Here is a 15,163-nt window from a genome sequence, read left to right as displayed (position 1 = left end):
TAATTTTCTAGTGCTTAAATGGGATTAAAAATTCGTAAAATATTCGTGGTAGATCAGAAAATTATGATTCTTTTTGCAATAACCTAGTAATATTGCTAAGGACCGCGGGGCAAAGTTTTAGAATTTTTAGAGCTTATTTGGACAGTTTTTGCAAAAATGATTGTAATAAAATTGTCAGTGGCGGAATGACCTTCTCCCTCACTTTAGCGCCATAGTGACCGCTGTCAAGTCTGTGAGTAAAATATTAATTTTAATTGTAATTTCGATATTATTATATGTTTAAGCATGCCCATGCATCACTTATATGTATGTATCTATGTAGTTAAACTCTAGGCACGTTTTATGTTGCATTCATAACTGTTGAAGTGCCATAGATGTTGTTGTGGTAATTTGGAGCAGTATGCGTGCGTTAGCGTGCATGTGATGTGCTGTGGACTATGGATAGGACGGGTAGACACGACTTGAGATCTTCGCTGGAACCCGGTCCTTCGGGGTAGACACGGCTTGAGTTCTTCGCTGGGACCTCGATTTGGTTATTAAGTGGAAGTCCGAGTTGAGTTCTTCGCTGACATAAGTTGGATTTAAGAGAGCTGTATAGGGGATCAGCTCCCATATATTATGATTGATATTACTGGGTGTGTGAGTGCTCCAAATTACCTTTTTGATGTTATGATGTGAATTTATTGCTGATGTTGCATTTCACTTTACAGGATGCATTAGCTTTAGATAGTTATAGAGATTATGGTTGAAATTGATATTTTACTCTCTAAGTCGAACACTCACTCCTGTTCAATATTTTTTTCTAGGCCACAGGAGGATATTTTTGAGGTTAACCTGCTTTTATTCCTCGCAGGTCGTCTAGTCATGTTTGTGTAATTCTATAAACTTCTAGAATTTTCACATGTATTAGAAATATTTAATTGATTTGGGTCTGTAATTTAAATTGTTATTTTGGACCTGTAAAATTTTTATAACATGCATGTTTGATGGACTGGATAAGGGAGCTGAGCTCCCATTTATTTATATGTTGATATGAGTATGTGGAGGGTGAGCTGAGCTCCCCAATTGATTATTTATTGTGTTTACAGGTCGGGTAAGTCAAAAACTCCCCGTTGGAAGGTCCATTTTATGGCCGGACTCTGTCCGGTTGATTTCTTGAAATTGGGCCCAAATGGGCCTTAGAGTTGGGTTAGTGAATAGTTAGGCTTACTACGGGCCTCGGGGGCTTTAGGCTGGCCCAGGTCCTAGTGCCGGTCTGGCCCATAGGTTGGGTCGTAACAAAAATATTTTTTTACTATTTTAATTTTTGTTTGTTATTGTCATTTTAATTATTTTAAATTATTTCACTATTTAATTATTAAATTTTGTATTAATTATTATGATCTTTCTTAAACCAATTTTAAGATTACTTTATTTTATGATGAGAAGAAATTTAATTTATACATCAACATTATTTTAATCAAATATCAGACTTTCATATTGTAATTATTGTTTTTTTATTATTACAAAAAAATATTAAAAAATATCCATCAATTTTTTTAATATCTATTTAAAGTTGTTAATTTATTAATGCGTAAATTTCGTTTATAAGTAATAAAAATTAAATTTGTTTTGCACTTAAATTCTAATGTAATTTATAATATTTTTTTATTTATTTTTCAATAATTAAAATAATTTTAAAACAATATGCATATGCATTATTTTTATACTATACAATTAAATATTTTTTATTGTTAAAATATACTTATTTAATGTATTATAATAAGTAAATAATATACATATATATATTATTTTATTAATATTAATTGATTTAAAACTAAACTACATACATATAACTAATATAATTAATATTAATATTTGTTTATTTATTATATTAATATAATAAATATAAGAAAAATGACACCAACAGCACGGCGCGGGTCATTGGAGCTTGTTTGTTTAATCCATTAGCAAGGCATAGTTTTAACTTCTTATAAATAAATAAATAAATAAAAATTGAACTATATGCTTGCTGACTCATCTATGCCCATCAATGCCAACACATCTGATCAATGGTTCATCATCAACACAATGTATTGATATTCCACATCTGCTAATTTCCTTCAATATTTTAATGAATGGGCGGTTGCAAGGAATTTGGAAGACTATTAGTCTCCAACTTTAATTTAATATTCCAATATGCAATTTCTTTTCTTTTTTTTTTTTCTGTTACCCATTAAATTTTCTAGTTGATATTGAAATTATAAATTAAAAAAATAAAAAAAGTTATTTTATTTCTGTTTTAAAAGTAATTTAAAAAATATTTATTACTATATAATTTTATAATTAAAATATATAAAATTATACATTTCTTTTAATTAACATATATTTACAAATTATTTTTTTTAATAACAATATTAAACTGATCCTAATCATTGAAGTTGGCTGTTTTCTAGCCAAAAGATTAACCTACAGACACTCGCTGGATTAAATTTAATTATTGTATTAGAGATTATTTATCTGATTGATAAAAAATAAAATATTAAATAATAATTTTAAAAAAAGGAGACAGCTGACAAGTTATATCAAACGGCAAGATTCTAATGAAAATAGTTTGATGCACTTTAATTGGATATTTGATTAGATAAAGTAATCTAGGCAGATGATGAGTTAATTAAGATGTTAAATCAAACATTAGAATTGTTAATTAACCTATAATGAAAGTTAAATATAGGCTAGCTAGCTGTCACATGATGAGCAATTAGCCAAATTCATACACCCACCAACAATTTATATTGATTGACATCACTTCATGCATAGGAAAAAAAAACAAAAACTTTTCTTGCAAGTTTCAATTTTTTGCACAAAAAGGGAGGCTAATTAAGCTTGGCATAAAAAAAAAATTATACTAAAAAACATAGGAAAGAAACAATCATTAAACCCAGCAGTGGACAGCTTATGATCGTGAAGTGAAATGGAAAATTTGGAGAGGAAGTTCTGATTCTTGTTGGGAAACTGAGAGCTTCGGGAGTTCAGGCCTGGAGGCTTCAGCCCCTCAGCCAAGTGGGTTTTGAAGCTTGGAGACAGTGTCGTGCAATAGTGTCCAGAAACTCATGCAAAATGGATTGCCTGCGCGTGGCCTTCACTTGTCAAGACATTGCCAGTGTGCAATAAAACTGAAAATCCTATTAGCCAAATGAATACTGTGGAAAATTACACGCTCTCCATGTTTATAGGAAAATTTTATATGAAAAGACCGACAAGAGATATAAGTGGTGTCTGTGTGTGGATTCCTTTCAGATGGCCCGGATGTCTAGTTTTGTGAATGATAATTTATTTTTCTTTTTTTGTTTGCATAATAGAAAAAAAGAGGGAAAATATTTTAAAAAAAAATGAAAAATTTTATTTTATTCTCTTTACTTTAAATAAAATAAAATAAAATATTTGGAGGATAAAAATATAATTTAAGCAATTTTTGCTAATTATATATATATCTATAATATACAATGTTATAATTATAATTTTAATTTACTTATAATCTTTAGCTGTAATAAGAGAAAGATGAACAGAGACATAATTTAATAAATTATAAAAATTAAATGATAACTTTTTATATAATTTAAATCATTCACTTATTTTTTAAGCATATATTTTTCACTAAAATGAAATTTGAACTTATTTAATATAATTCTCAAATTTATAGTTTTTTTTAATATAATTAACGAATTCAAATTTAAAATTATTATAATTTTTAGATGACTCGCATTGAGCATTGGAATACCGTGTGAAAGCTAATTGTTGAAAAACGGCTTGCGTAGGTGTTTTGAGAAAACCAGAGGCTGCGTAGGTACGCGAGTTGATGGATTTGTCTGATACGCATAAGCCGTGCGTGGCAGCCTCCATTTCTGGGAAATAAATGCATCTTATTCGTCGCTTTACTTGGATTTCATGGTAACAAGCGTAATTAACATCACCTTTTTTTTCTTATTTTTGTTTTTAATGCTATCGTACATTAAAAACCCCGTTCCGAATCCAATTAAATTAATTATTTAAATATAAAATAACTCAATAAATACCTTACTCAGTTCTTAATTCATTTATATAAATTTTAAATTCTCTAAACTCTTTTTAATTATCAATACTTTCTTATTTTCTTTCAAATTCTCTAAATAATTATTTTCTACAATATTTTTAATTCATAATACTCTTTTAATTTTCTACTTTATTATTTTATATACTCACGAAAAATTTAATATTATTTCAATTACTTTATTGTTATTTTATATCCTTAATAAAATTTCCAATATCCCTATTTTTTTTCTTTCTCTTTTATATTTTTTTAATTATCAATTATCATACAATTTTTAGAAAAAGAGCAAGCAATAGAATTAGAAATTATAATTATTCTAAATTTCAAAATGATATACAGGTAAAATTAAGTTCATGCATCTTTTTTTTTAATTAATTTCATTTTTAATTTTTTAATCAAGCCCAAGTTTTTTCTCATTAATTTTTTCTTAAAAATAAATTAATTTCTTTTTTTTCTTACTTCATTTTGATTGAAAGATTTCTAAGAAAAATTAAAATATTTTAACAAATATAACTTAATTATAAATCAATAAAATTTTTCTCTAATAACTTTTTTGTTTAAACCACCACTAAACCACCCCCAAATTATCTCTAAATCGTTTTTACCTATTTTTTTGTTGAACAATCGTTTAAACAATTTTAAAGTGAGGCTCAAACTGGAACAGGCGGTTCAGTAAATATCTTCCAAATTATTCCATAGCTATTTGATTACGGTTCATGATTTCATTAAACTTGAACCGACGATTTTAGGAACCGTAACCGGCGATTCCTAAACTGTAGCCACCCCTATGAGACCCACACTTGTGACTAAAGCAAGCTCACTCCAAAACACCAATAACCAGTCAAATCCATACAAATCAAACCGACTCACCCTTAACTAAATCAAAGCAAACCAAACCACCAAACAACCGTGCCCACCCTAGGAACCCTAGGAAAACAGAGAAGATGCCCACTGCCACCCATCAAAGCTCACCATCATTGGAGAGGCAAAAGCAGGAATTGAACCTAGCTAACACCACTATCATTCCAAGGATCACCTACATAGCCCATTACAACTCAACACCTCCTAAGTATAGATAGCCCATTTCCTCCACCAAAATCAAAGCACAGCTCTAACGGTGAAAGAAGAAGGCTATTGCAGAGCTCATCAGTCCTTAATGGCCATTAGGATGACCTTCCCAACTGTAGTGTATAAGCAAATCTTGGAGTTGTCGAGCAACCGAAAACAAGATGGATCATTCTTTTAATGCAGGACACCCAATTAGATCCAAGATCATAAGCTAATCAACTCCACAAAGACAACATGCAACAATTACACCAGCACCCATGAAGCTAAAAACCAACACAGGAAGCAGACGAAACCGAGCAAAGATTCAAACTAGCTTTCTTCTAGCAAATTATCTCCACAGTACCCTTACCACAAAGAACCCAGATTTGCAATTATCAGCCTACAAAACTAAAATTTTACATACCAAACCAAGGTGGAGAGGGGACCCAAACCCCGTTGGTTGAGGAAACACTCCTTTTATTGTCCAGAAATACAAAGGAGGGGGGCACCAGAAACTAGAGAAGAAAACTTGGCTAAGCCCAAGAAATGACTAGAAACTCGAAAGAAAAGAGAGCCAATTGACGATCGGTTATATCATAACTAACTCAGATCTAATTGCTTTGAGGCAAAAAAATTTTTTTTCTTTTTTTTTTCTCTCTCTCTCTCTCTTTTATTCCATAGATTATTCAGTAATTATATGCAACACATTTTTTTCTTTGTATGAGACTCACATATTCTTTATTTTTTAAAATAATTAAAATTTAATGAGTATAATATGCATTGTTTTAGTGTAAATATATGTTTAAGTACTTATTAGATAATTTGTCTAAAATAGTTTTATGATTATTAGATTAGTTTTTATATATTATATAAAGATTAAAATAGTTTACTCCGATAGAGAAAACCACTAATGTGAAAATTAAAAGAGAAAAAGCAAGATATCTTAATAAGAAGGTTAGTCTACGTACTTATAAAATTGGAAATGAAAAATCTGAAGTGGGAAATTGGTCAGAGGGACAAAGCAGTCGAGGTTGGCGAGAAAGTGAAATATAACTCTGCTAAAAAATTCATGCAAAATGTGACACCACCACGTTGTTAAGTCAATATGCTAGCCTAATAGTTATATCAAAAATGATATACTCCTTGCGCCAATTGTCAAATGTCTGTCCTGTAATTTAAATAATTAATTTTTTTAATACAATTTAAAAAATAAAACTATTTACTTTTAATATACTATAATTAATTTTCACAATTAATAAAAAATATGTGATTAATTAGTGGTTTTTGGGTTTAACAGAGAGCGTCATTAGCTCCATGTATTTAGGAAGACAAATACTGCCTTAGCAAAACCAGCGGCTGAGTAAGATCAGAGTGAATATTGGCACAGCGGCCCCCACCATGCCTAGAAAATGCTTAATTGCCCTGAAAAAGGTCACCCACTTTCCATCATTGATCGGCAGGGGAATATAATTAAGCAATTAATTAATCTAATGAACCCTCGAAAGGTCAAAAGGATTAATTTAGGCTTCATTTCATCATGGATTCATGATGGATTAACTTTGAATTTTCTCTGCCTAACTATGTTATAAGGATCATTCAATTTGACTTGTAGTTTTGGTTTAAGCTGAGTCCGTGACAAAGTTAAGGATCATATAGAAAAAGAAATCCATCAATTTGAAAAACAAAATTAAAGATTATGTCTAATTTTTGAAAGAAAATTCTCTCCCGAATGTTTATATATATATAATTAATTAATAAATAATAATAAATGAGTAGGGAAACTTAATTTCTAATTGTACTAATTACTGTAATATTAAACTCCTATTTAATTTATATAATATATACTTCGATTGGTCATAAAGGTTTGTCCAACTTAAAATTAAAGTAATGATTTTTTTAAGGAAAAATAAAAATTGAATTATTCATTATTCATTTTATTTTAGAGCACATTGATTATTGAACACTGTCTAGAGACATAAGATCACAATAGAGATATTCAATGATTTAATATATATTTAATTATCTCATACTGTAAAAAAGTTTAAAATCTAAATATTAATAATCAAATTATATTGGCATTGAAATTGAAGTATGGAATTGGGTTAAAGATGATCAAATTTGAACATCAAATCACATACTCCTCTCTTTTAAGAGGAAAGTGTAAGATAATGTAGGAAAGAGGTGATGGAGTAGACTCTGAGAGTTATCACAATCAATGATAAAATCAACTCGTTGTGGGTATAGATTTTCCGTGGGAAGGAGGTTAGGACATGTGAGGGAATAATAGGGGTTGGCTTGAAATTGACAAATGAAAGACGTAGAGAATGGGTTATAGCTCCTGGTTTTAGGGAACAGAAACCGGAAAACTGGTTTCTGGTATTTGGACCACGGACTCCCCAACTCAATTTCACATTTCTTTACTTGTTTAGTGGGTCTGAATCTAACCTAACCGAACTTCCTCAATTTCATCACGGAATCTATTTAATTTTTTATTTCCATTTTCTTTTTATAGGAATGTTTTCTAGAATCTATCTCATATTTAAAAAAAAAAAAACCCTAATTTAGAACACATGTTCATAGGAGTTTGAGCCATTATTGCCTTTGACCATGCCCTAATTCCACTCATATGTATATAAACACTATTACACAAGTCTATCTTTTGTCTCCTTATTGTAGCTGAGGTTGTTCAAATTGTATGCCAATCTCATACTTAGTAATTACTTGACATTACATTTAGAAGTTTAAAATTATTATTTTTTTAAAAATATTATTTTAAATACTGTTAAAAAAATTAAAAAAATTTATTTTATTATTTTAATATTTTTATAATTAAAATTTATTAAATTTAATTTTAAATTATTTTTTAATAATCTCTAGATATTATATCTTAAAAAGTTATTTTTTCGATAACAGTTACAACAACAATATCAAAGATGCGCTTGATTAGATTTTTTGATCTCACCTTCGATTTTATTTCTTATATCTTAAGTTTAATTTACTATAATTAAAATTATGTAAAATATTATTATTTTATTAATTGAGACGAGTCATATACATGAATCTCTGTGTTTTTGTTATTTTCTGAAATGATGGGCTAGTGGGGGATACAATTACGGGCTGCCTGAAGATGGAAAATGGGCTTGGCTTTGATAGCAACTCAAGCTCATCTCTCTTACTGTCTTGGGGCTTCGGGTTGCGTGGAGCGTAGCGGTGGGCGTCTCCACTATTCCAAGACGGAGAGCTTGAAGCGCAAGAAGGATTTGAAGTTTGTTAGTTGGCCGAGGAATACTTCAAGCTCCTGCATAATTCATTGCTTCTGCCAACCATAATAACACCTCTGATTTATAAACCTTAATTGGTATTTCAATAGCCAAAACATGGTAACGTATCATTGAATTAATTAGTAATCAAGTGATTGAATACATTTCTAGTATAATATATATAAGATATATGGTTTAAATCTTAATAACTTGATTTTTTTAATTTAAAATTTTCCATAGATTAAAAAATTTTAATTTCATTTTAGGCTGATTATCCCATGACTATGAATCGATTATTTATTTATTTATTTTTAATAAATATGGCTCAATTATAATTGTTGCATTTTTTATTAATTAAGTGAATGTTAAAAAATCATGATTTCATGTAATTCAAACAATTTTAAATTCTGGAATCTCATTTTTTTGGAAAAAATTTTTATAAAAACATTTTTTATTATTTAATAATATATTAAATTAATAATATATATTTATATCGTATATTTATATATATTTTTACATTTTAATAAAGTTATCAATATTTAGAAAATAAATAATAATTTAATTTTTTTAATAAAAAAAATATTTTTTATTGATATATATTTTTAAGTGTCTCAAATGATAGAAAATGTAAATATTTTCTGTGAAATAAATAAAGTCATACACTAAAAATGAGCATCGCTTAATTATAAGAATGACATTAGGATTATTTGTTGTGGTATGGATTTTTCAAAAACTTTTTTTTTTTAATTTATGGTTATATATATTTTTAAGTTAGTTTTTTTGCATAAGATTAATTTTTCTCTTTAAATAACTTCAAAAGCATATTCTTTTATATCGACTTAACGTATTACAACCGTTTGTTTGTTCTATTGAATTATTAAGAAAAACAAATTTTTTAGGTATTTATGAAAGGATTACAAAATCACTAAGGATTCAGCAGGTTTGGCTACATGATGAAGAAAATGAAGCCCACAAACTCTCTCTCTCTCTCTCTCTCTCTCTCTCTCTCTCTCTCTCTCTCTCTCTATATATAAATAAAGGAATGATACATAATATTTTATTTTATAATATTATTATTTAATATTTTTTATTATATATAAGTTATAAATTATTTAATAATTATTTTTTTAATATTATAATATATATTAATTACATAAATTTATATTTATATTTTATATAAATAAATTTTAATTATTTTTATTAAAAAGTTTGAGAAATAAGAGTAGTAAAAATAAAATTTAAAATAATTAATAAAATTTAAAATATTGCTAAAAAATATAAATTAAAATTATTAATAACTAAAGAAATCCCTAGTATTAAATAAAACTTAATTATTATTTTATTAATTATAAAAAACAAATATTATTATAATATGATAGCCATGCCTGGGCATCCACCACGTGCGTAACAGTTTTAGAGCATTAGCTGTTTCTTTCCTCACGAAGTCAACAACCATAAACGCATGTGAAAAATAATTGATATGCTTCAAATGAATTTTCTATTCATAGCAATTTCTCAACACCTATATAGCAGTTACAGCATCAAACTACAAAGAAAAAGTAGAATCTGATTCAATTAATTTTTTTTTTAAATTTATTGTTTAGAATGAAATAATTGATTTTTTTTTTATTATCAACTTAATATATACGCCAAAGAAGTGGAAGAGCCTTTTTCTTTTTGCAGGCTTTGATCAATGGAAGAAAATTGGGTCTTGCAATTGCAAACCCATCAATTTTCTGAGGCCATTTTGAGACTCTTTTCTTGTTCTTGTTCTTTTACTTTAATTAGAAAACAGAAAGTATTTATATTTCCAATTTGATTTCATAAAAAATTACCATTTTTTTAAAATATAACACTAAGAATTTATGCAACAAATTAAAAACCCAGATAAAATACTATGAAACAGGAAACTAATTTATAAACTTATAATCTTATTGTAAGCATAAACAAGGTGTTTTTCTTTTTTGGGTAGAACATAGAAAAGGTGTTTGATTATTCATACAGCAGTTGCTCTCTCTGGATCTTTCTCACTCACACAAAAGCATCCATATCAAGGATTTGGAACATCAGTGATGACTCTCAAGTTCCAGATATCATCATCACCACCCTTCCAAGCTTCCTTTTGATCTTGATATTGATCATCTCCATTTACGAAATCATGACCACTCATCACCTCCCAGTATGGGCGGCAATCCCATACGGAAGTTCCATACCACATCCATTGCTCCTCATAACTCCAGCGCAATGGCCACTCCTCCCACCACTCTGGCTCTCCTTCCCATTTCTCCATCATCACGGCCTTCCCTTTTGCAACAGCTTCTTCATTGTCGTCACCTTGTCGGCTTTTCTTCTTTTCCACTATGGATACTGTGCTTTGATCACTGCTGGTGACAAAGAAATGAGATTTCACATTTGCTTTGTGGCCATATTTCCGAGCTTTTGCTTGGATTCTTGCCCTTCTTGAGCTATAATCCTTTTCTTCTCTGCTTCTCTTTCTCCTCCTATCTTCGTACACTGAGCTTACTTTGGCTTTTTTCATTCTGCAGCCAAAGAGGGAGAGACCCACACCCACAGGGAGTGAAGAGAGACTGCGTCTTTGTCCAAGAGGGTGCATTATTTATATATAGTGTCCTTTAAGGGCTTTGGACCAGAAGCATGCAGGTGTCAGGTGTGAAAAAGATTTTCTGTTTCAGTTTCTAGCTAGGGCTCCAGATTTTCTAGAGAAAAAATGATGATAATATGCAATAAATGTAAAACAAAAACCAAATCGCGATTGTAAAGAAATGGAAGTGGACTTTTATAATAAAATATCGCGAGATGGAAGAAGAAAGTGCATGTGTGTTTCCCTTGCTTTGTGGATACGTGGTCATGGCCGTGGAGATGTGGCCACGCAATCTATGGGACCCACTAACCGACAAGGAGAAATTGGTTTTGAATTGTCTACTCTTTTTGGATGTTTACGAGTCAACGTTCTTTCTTTAATTGATGACCATCTTTCTTTCTTTTTATGATAGGGAAATTTAGAGGCTGGGATTTCAACTTTTACGTATTATGCTTTTAATCACTTAACTAAGAAGTGAGGTTAGGCTAATAAATAAATATTAATATATATAAATTATGATCATCCTAAGTTATCCAAAATGAAAAGAGTGTAATCATAACACATGATGAACCATCTCACATAATTTTGATTTCCCATTCCCACTCTATACATATCTAAAATTGAACGTACTATTCGAGCTTGACAAGGGTTTAGAAGCTGAGGATATATAGATTCTTAATTTGGTATGATGTCTTCATTGATTCTGTTAGTAGGAGAAGCTGAAGCCATGGTAAGAATTCTTGTGTGGGTTCTTTCATAAAATTAGACACATATCCTCTTATTAAATTTGGTCACCACCATGATTGTGTATATCTAACTTTGCATGTGGGCATTATGTTAATTAAGAGAAATTATTGAATTCATCGGTATATGAAAATACTGTATCTTTTAATATGTGAAAAATATAATTTTTTCGAATAATCTTTTGTTAAGCAATACGCATTGATACACCTTGTTACAATTCCTTGTGGTGTGTTTGGCATTAATGTTTTGCCTTATGATTCACTTATGGTGTTTGTCATTATTTTAGTTTATTTCAAATTAATACACATATGTATTTTTTTTTTTAATTTTTTGTTTATTTCCAGAAAAAAATATAGAGGAATTAAAATTTTTTGACATTCATATTATGAAATAAAAATTCAAGTATTAATTAAAGTGGATATTTGTTTATGAATTTTAATAGGTCAATGTTTTTAATGGACTTTGTTTGAACATTCTAGGCAGTGATGGATCTGATAGTTTCCTTGAAATTTGATGTTTGGAATCTACCCTAGAAGTGTGATGACACAATCTGAATTATTTGCAGAAGAAATCCAAATATAAACGAAGCGATTAGTTGGAATTATGATTTCAGATGCCAAACTAAATCTGTGATTAATTACCTAAACATGGTTTGCTGCCCAAAGAAATATCCACCTCTTATTACTGCCTAAACTAACCATTAAACAATTTCATTTTAATTTTCACAAAACCACATTATAAAGAATTTCTATCATAATTTTTTTTAATAAAGTAAAATATCAAATAATTTAATAAGGTTTAATTTAAATATTAAAAATAAAATAACCATAAAAACACCCATATTATAATTTTTACAATGCAATTAGTGGATCTTGATTACATTTGGCAATGATAATAAGAAAATCTCACAAGGAGACTTTCTATTAATTAATTAATAGTGTTTTTCTTAAATGAGAAAATATTTTATTAATTAAAAATATAAATAAATATATTATATTTTTATATAAATAAAACTAATCAAACATAAAAAAAATATATAAAAAATTTTAAAAATCTAATAGTATTTACAAAGTACATATATTAGTTAACAGGCAGACTTTGCATTTTACTTTTTGAGTCTATGATTTTTTAGGAACTTATCAAATAACGTACAAATTTAAATCTCATAGATTACTCCTCACAAAAAAACGAAATGACTTATATTTGAGATTTATTCACTCAAAATCTATCAACAATGATAGGTTTGACAAGATATATCTAAAATTTATTTTAAATAGATACAAATATAAGAGTTATTAGTGGGAAAAAAAAATAACAATAAAGAAAAGGAAAAGGATTACCACGGGTGAAAACATTTAGCATAGGCCACTCAAAGAGAAGATCAAAAAGAAGGAAAGGAAAACATATAAGAAAAATTATAGTAAAACAATAAAATAATAATGTGTTACTATTACATAAAACATGAAAATATAAAATAGTTTAAAAATAATTATTAAAATTACCATGCAAGTTTATTTATATTTTTATTTATTTGGTACATAGGAAAGTATATATTTTTGTTCATCGATATATAAAATCTTAGCAAAACAAAACTCTAAAATAGACCTGTATCAATAAGAAAATCCAAAACGGTTTTGGTTTTATGTGGATAGTTCATGGGGATTTTCCTTTTTCCCTGCAGGGAGGCTGCCTGGTAGAAAAAGGCTTCTCAATTCCGCAAAATCTTCAAGTTAGAATCTTGAGTACTATATATATGTCAATGGAAAAATAAAGCCAGAAGTTTCAAAATCTTTCCTGTTTAAAGGATCAAAGCTTTTGATACCATCAATGTAATCTCATTGTTTGTTGTCCATATCCATCAACCCTGATGAATATCAAGCAGCAGCAGCAGCACAGACCATCGTTGACAACCACCAATAATTTATATCTACTACCATCTAATCATCGATCTCTAAAATCAAACAAAGACAATTGATGAATGCCAAATAGCCATACTCGATTACTGGGAAAAAGGTAAGGCAGCCATAAACACAATCCAAATTTGTTATTTAACTTATTGGTTATTTCAAAGAACAGAAAATTCATTGACAATAAATTAATTATCTAGCTCTGAAAAGAAATTGAACCAAAAAAAAAAAAAAAAAGAATCTGCCTTCTATTTTTACAAGTACTACACATGGAAAACTCCAGATATAGTGGTTACCAAAAGATGCAGAGGATTGAATCATTAAGTTCTTACATGTTTCTTGTTAGTTAACACGGTCCATATTAGCAGCCATCAACAAGCAACACAGGCTGTCAGCAACAATGACCATAAACCACTGTAATACCCCACCACCAGCATCAGTTGGTTACCAACAATCATTGACAATCACTTTCAACTAACCTATTCTAATGATGCCAATATCTGAATATGAAATGAAAACAACTCATTTTCTATAAGATGTTTTCCACAGCATTTAGTTTGGTAGAAAAAGTAAACAGAGACTCATTTACCATATATTTTAATTATTTATAAAATTCAAAGTACCTATATGTCACGACCAAAAATTTTGTGTCGCGATCGACGCATAATTTAAGTATTCTTAAATCATGCAAGTCTTATCAGAGTATCTTGAATAAATATATTGTCACTTACTAACAAAAAAAAAAGATAAAATCTAAATAAACAAAACACTGAATAAACAATATAAATATTCATAAGTAAACTGCGGAGTCTTTACAGATTTCAAATAAAAACTTAAACTGTTCAATAAATTAAACTAATTATTAGCCCGAAAAAATATAAATTCGGGCATACAATGAGAACAAATCAAAGATTTTCTCTCTCTAGAAAATGGACTGAATATTTGGATCAGTTGCAGAATTTTACTCATCTGAAACAGATAACAGACAAAGAAAACATGGTTTGAGCTAATGCTCAGTGAATGATAATTACTGCACACAAGAAAACAGGAACAGGAACAGGAACAGGCAGACGCTTGATAAATTTCACAATAAATTTTCTATTCAATAAAATCATGCTCATGCTATCAAAATCATTAATAAAATAATTTCATAAAATATATATACAAAAGAAATTCATTTGATAAAATTTTATGGTACAATACACCAGGGTGATGATACCCCACATCACTAAGCGTACTACCAGATATTAGATACCTTCCTCCTCCTTCACAGATATCAATGTATATGATACTAATGCAAACCATAAATTGCAATGATGCATGACTAAACAATGCAATCTAATACTGTGATAGTCCACACGGTGGCCAGATAACAGATACAGATACTGGGCACAGGTACCAATTCAAAAAAAGAAAATCAATTTATACAAATCAATTAAAATCAACAAAAAAAATTTCAGATAGCAAATAATAACTGATAGTGCAATTTCAACAGTTTTATTTTAATAATTTCAGAGAGTCAATAAGATCAAAT

Source organism: Hevea brasiliensis, chromosome 9 (genome assembly GCF_030052815.1).
Source record: "Hevea brasiliensis isolate MT/VB/25A 57/8 chromosome 9, ASM3005281v1, whole genome shotgun sequence".
NCBI lineage: Eukaryota > Viridiplantae > Streptophyta > Magnoliopsida > Malpighiales > Euphorbiaceae > Hevea > Hevea brasiliensis.
The sequence above is the reverse complement of the archived record's forward strand: the minus strand, read 5'-3'. Positions refer to the sequence as shown.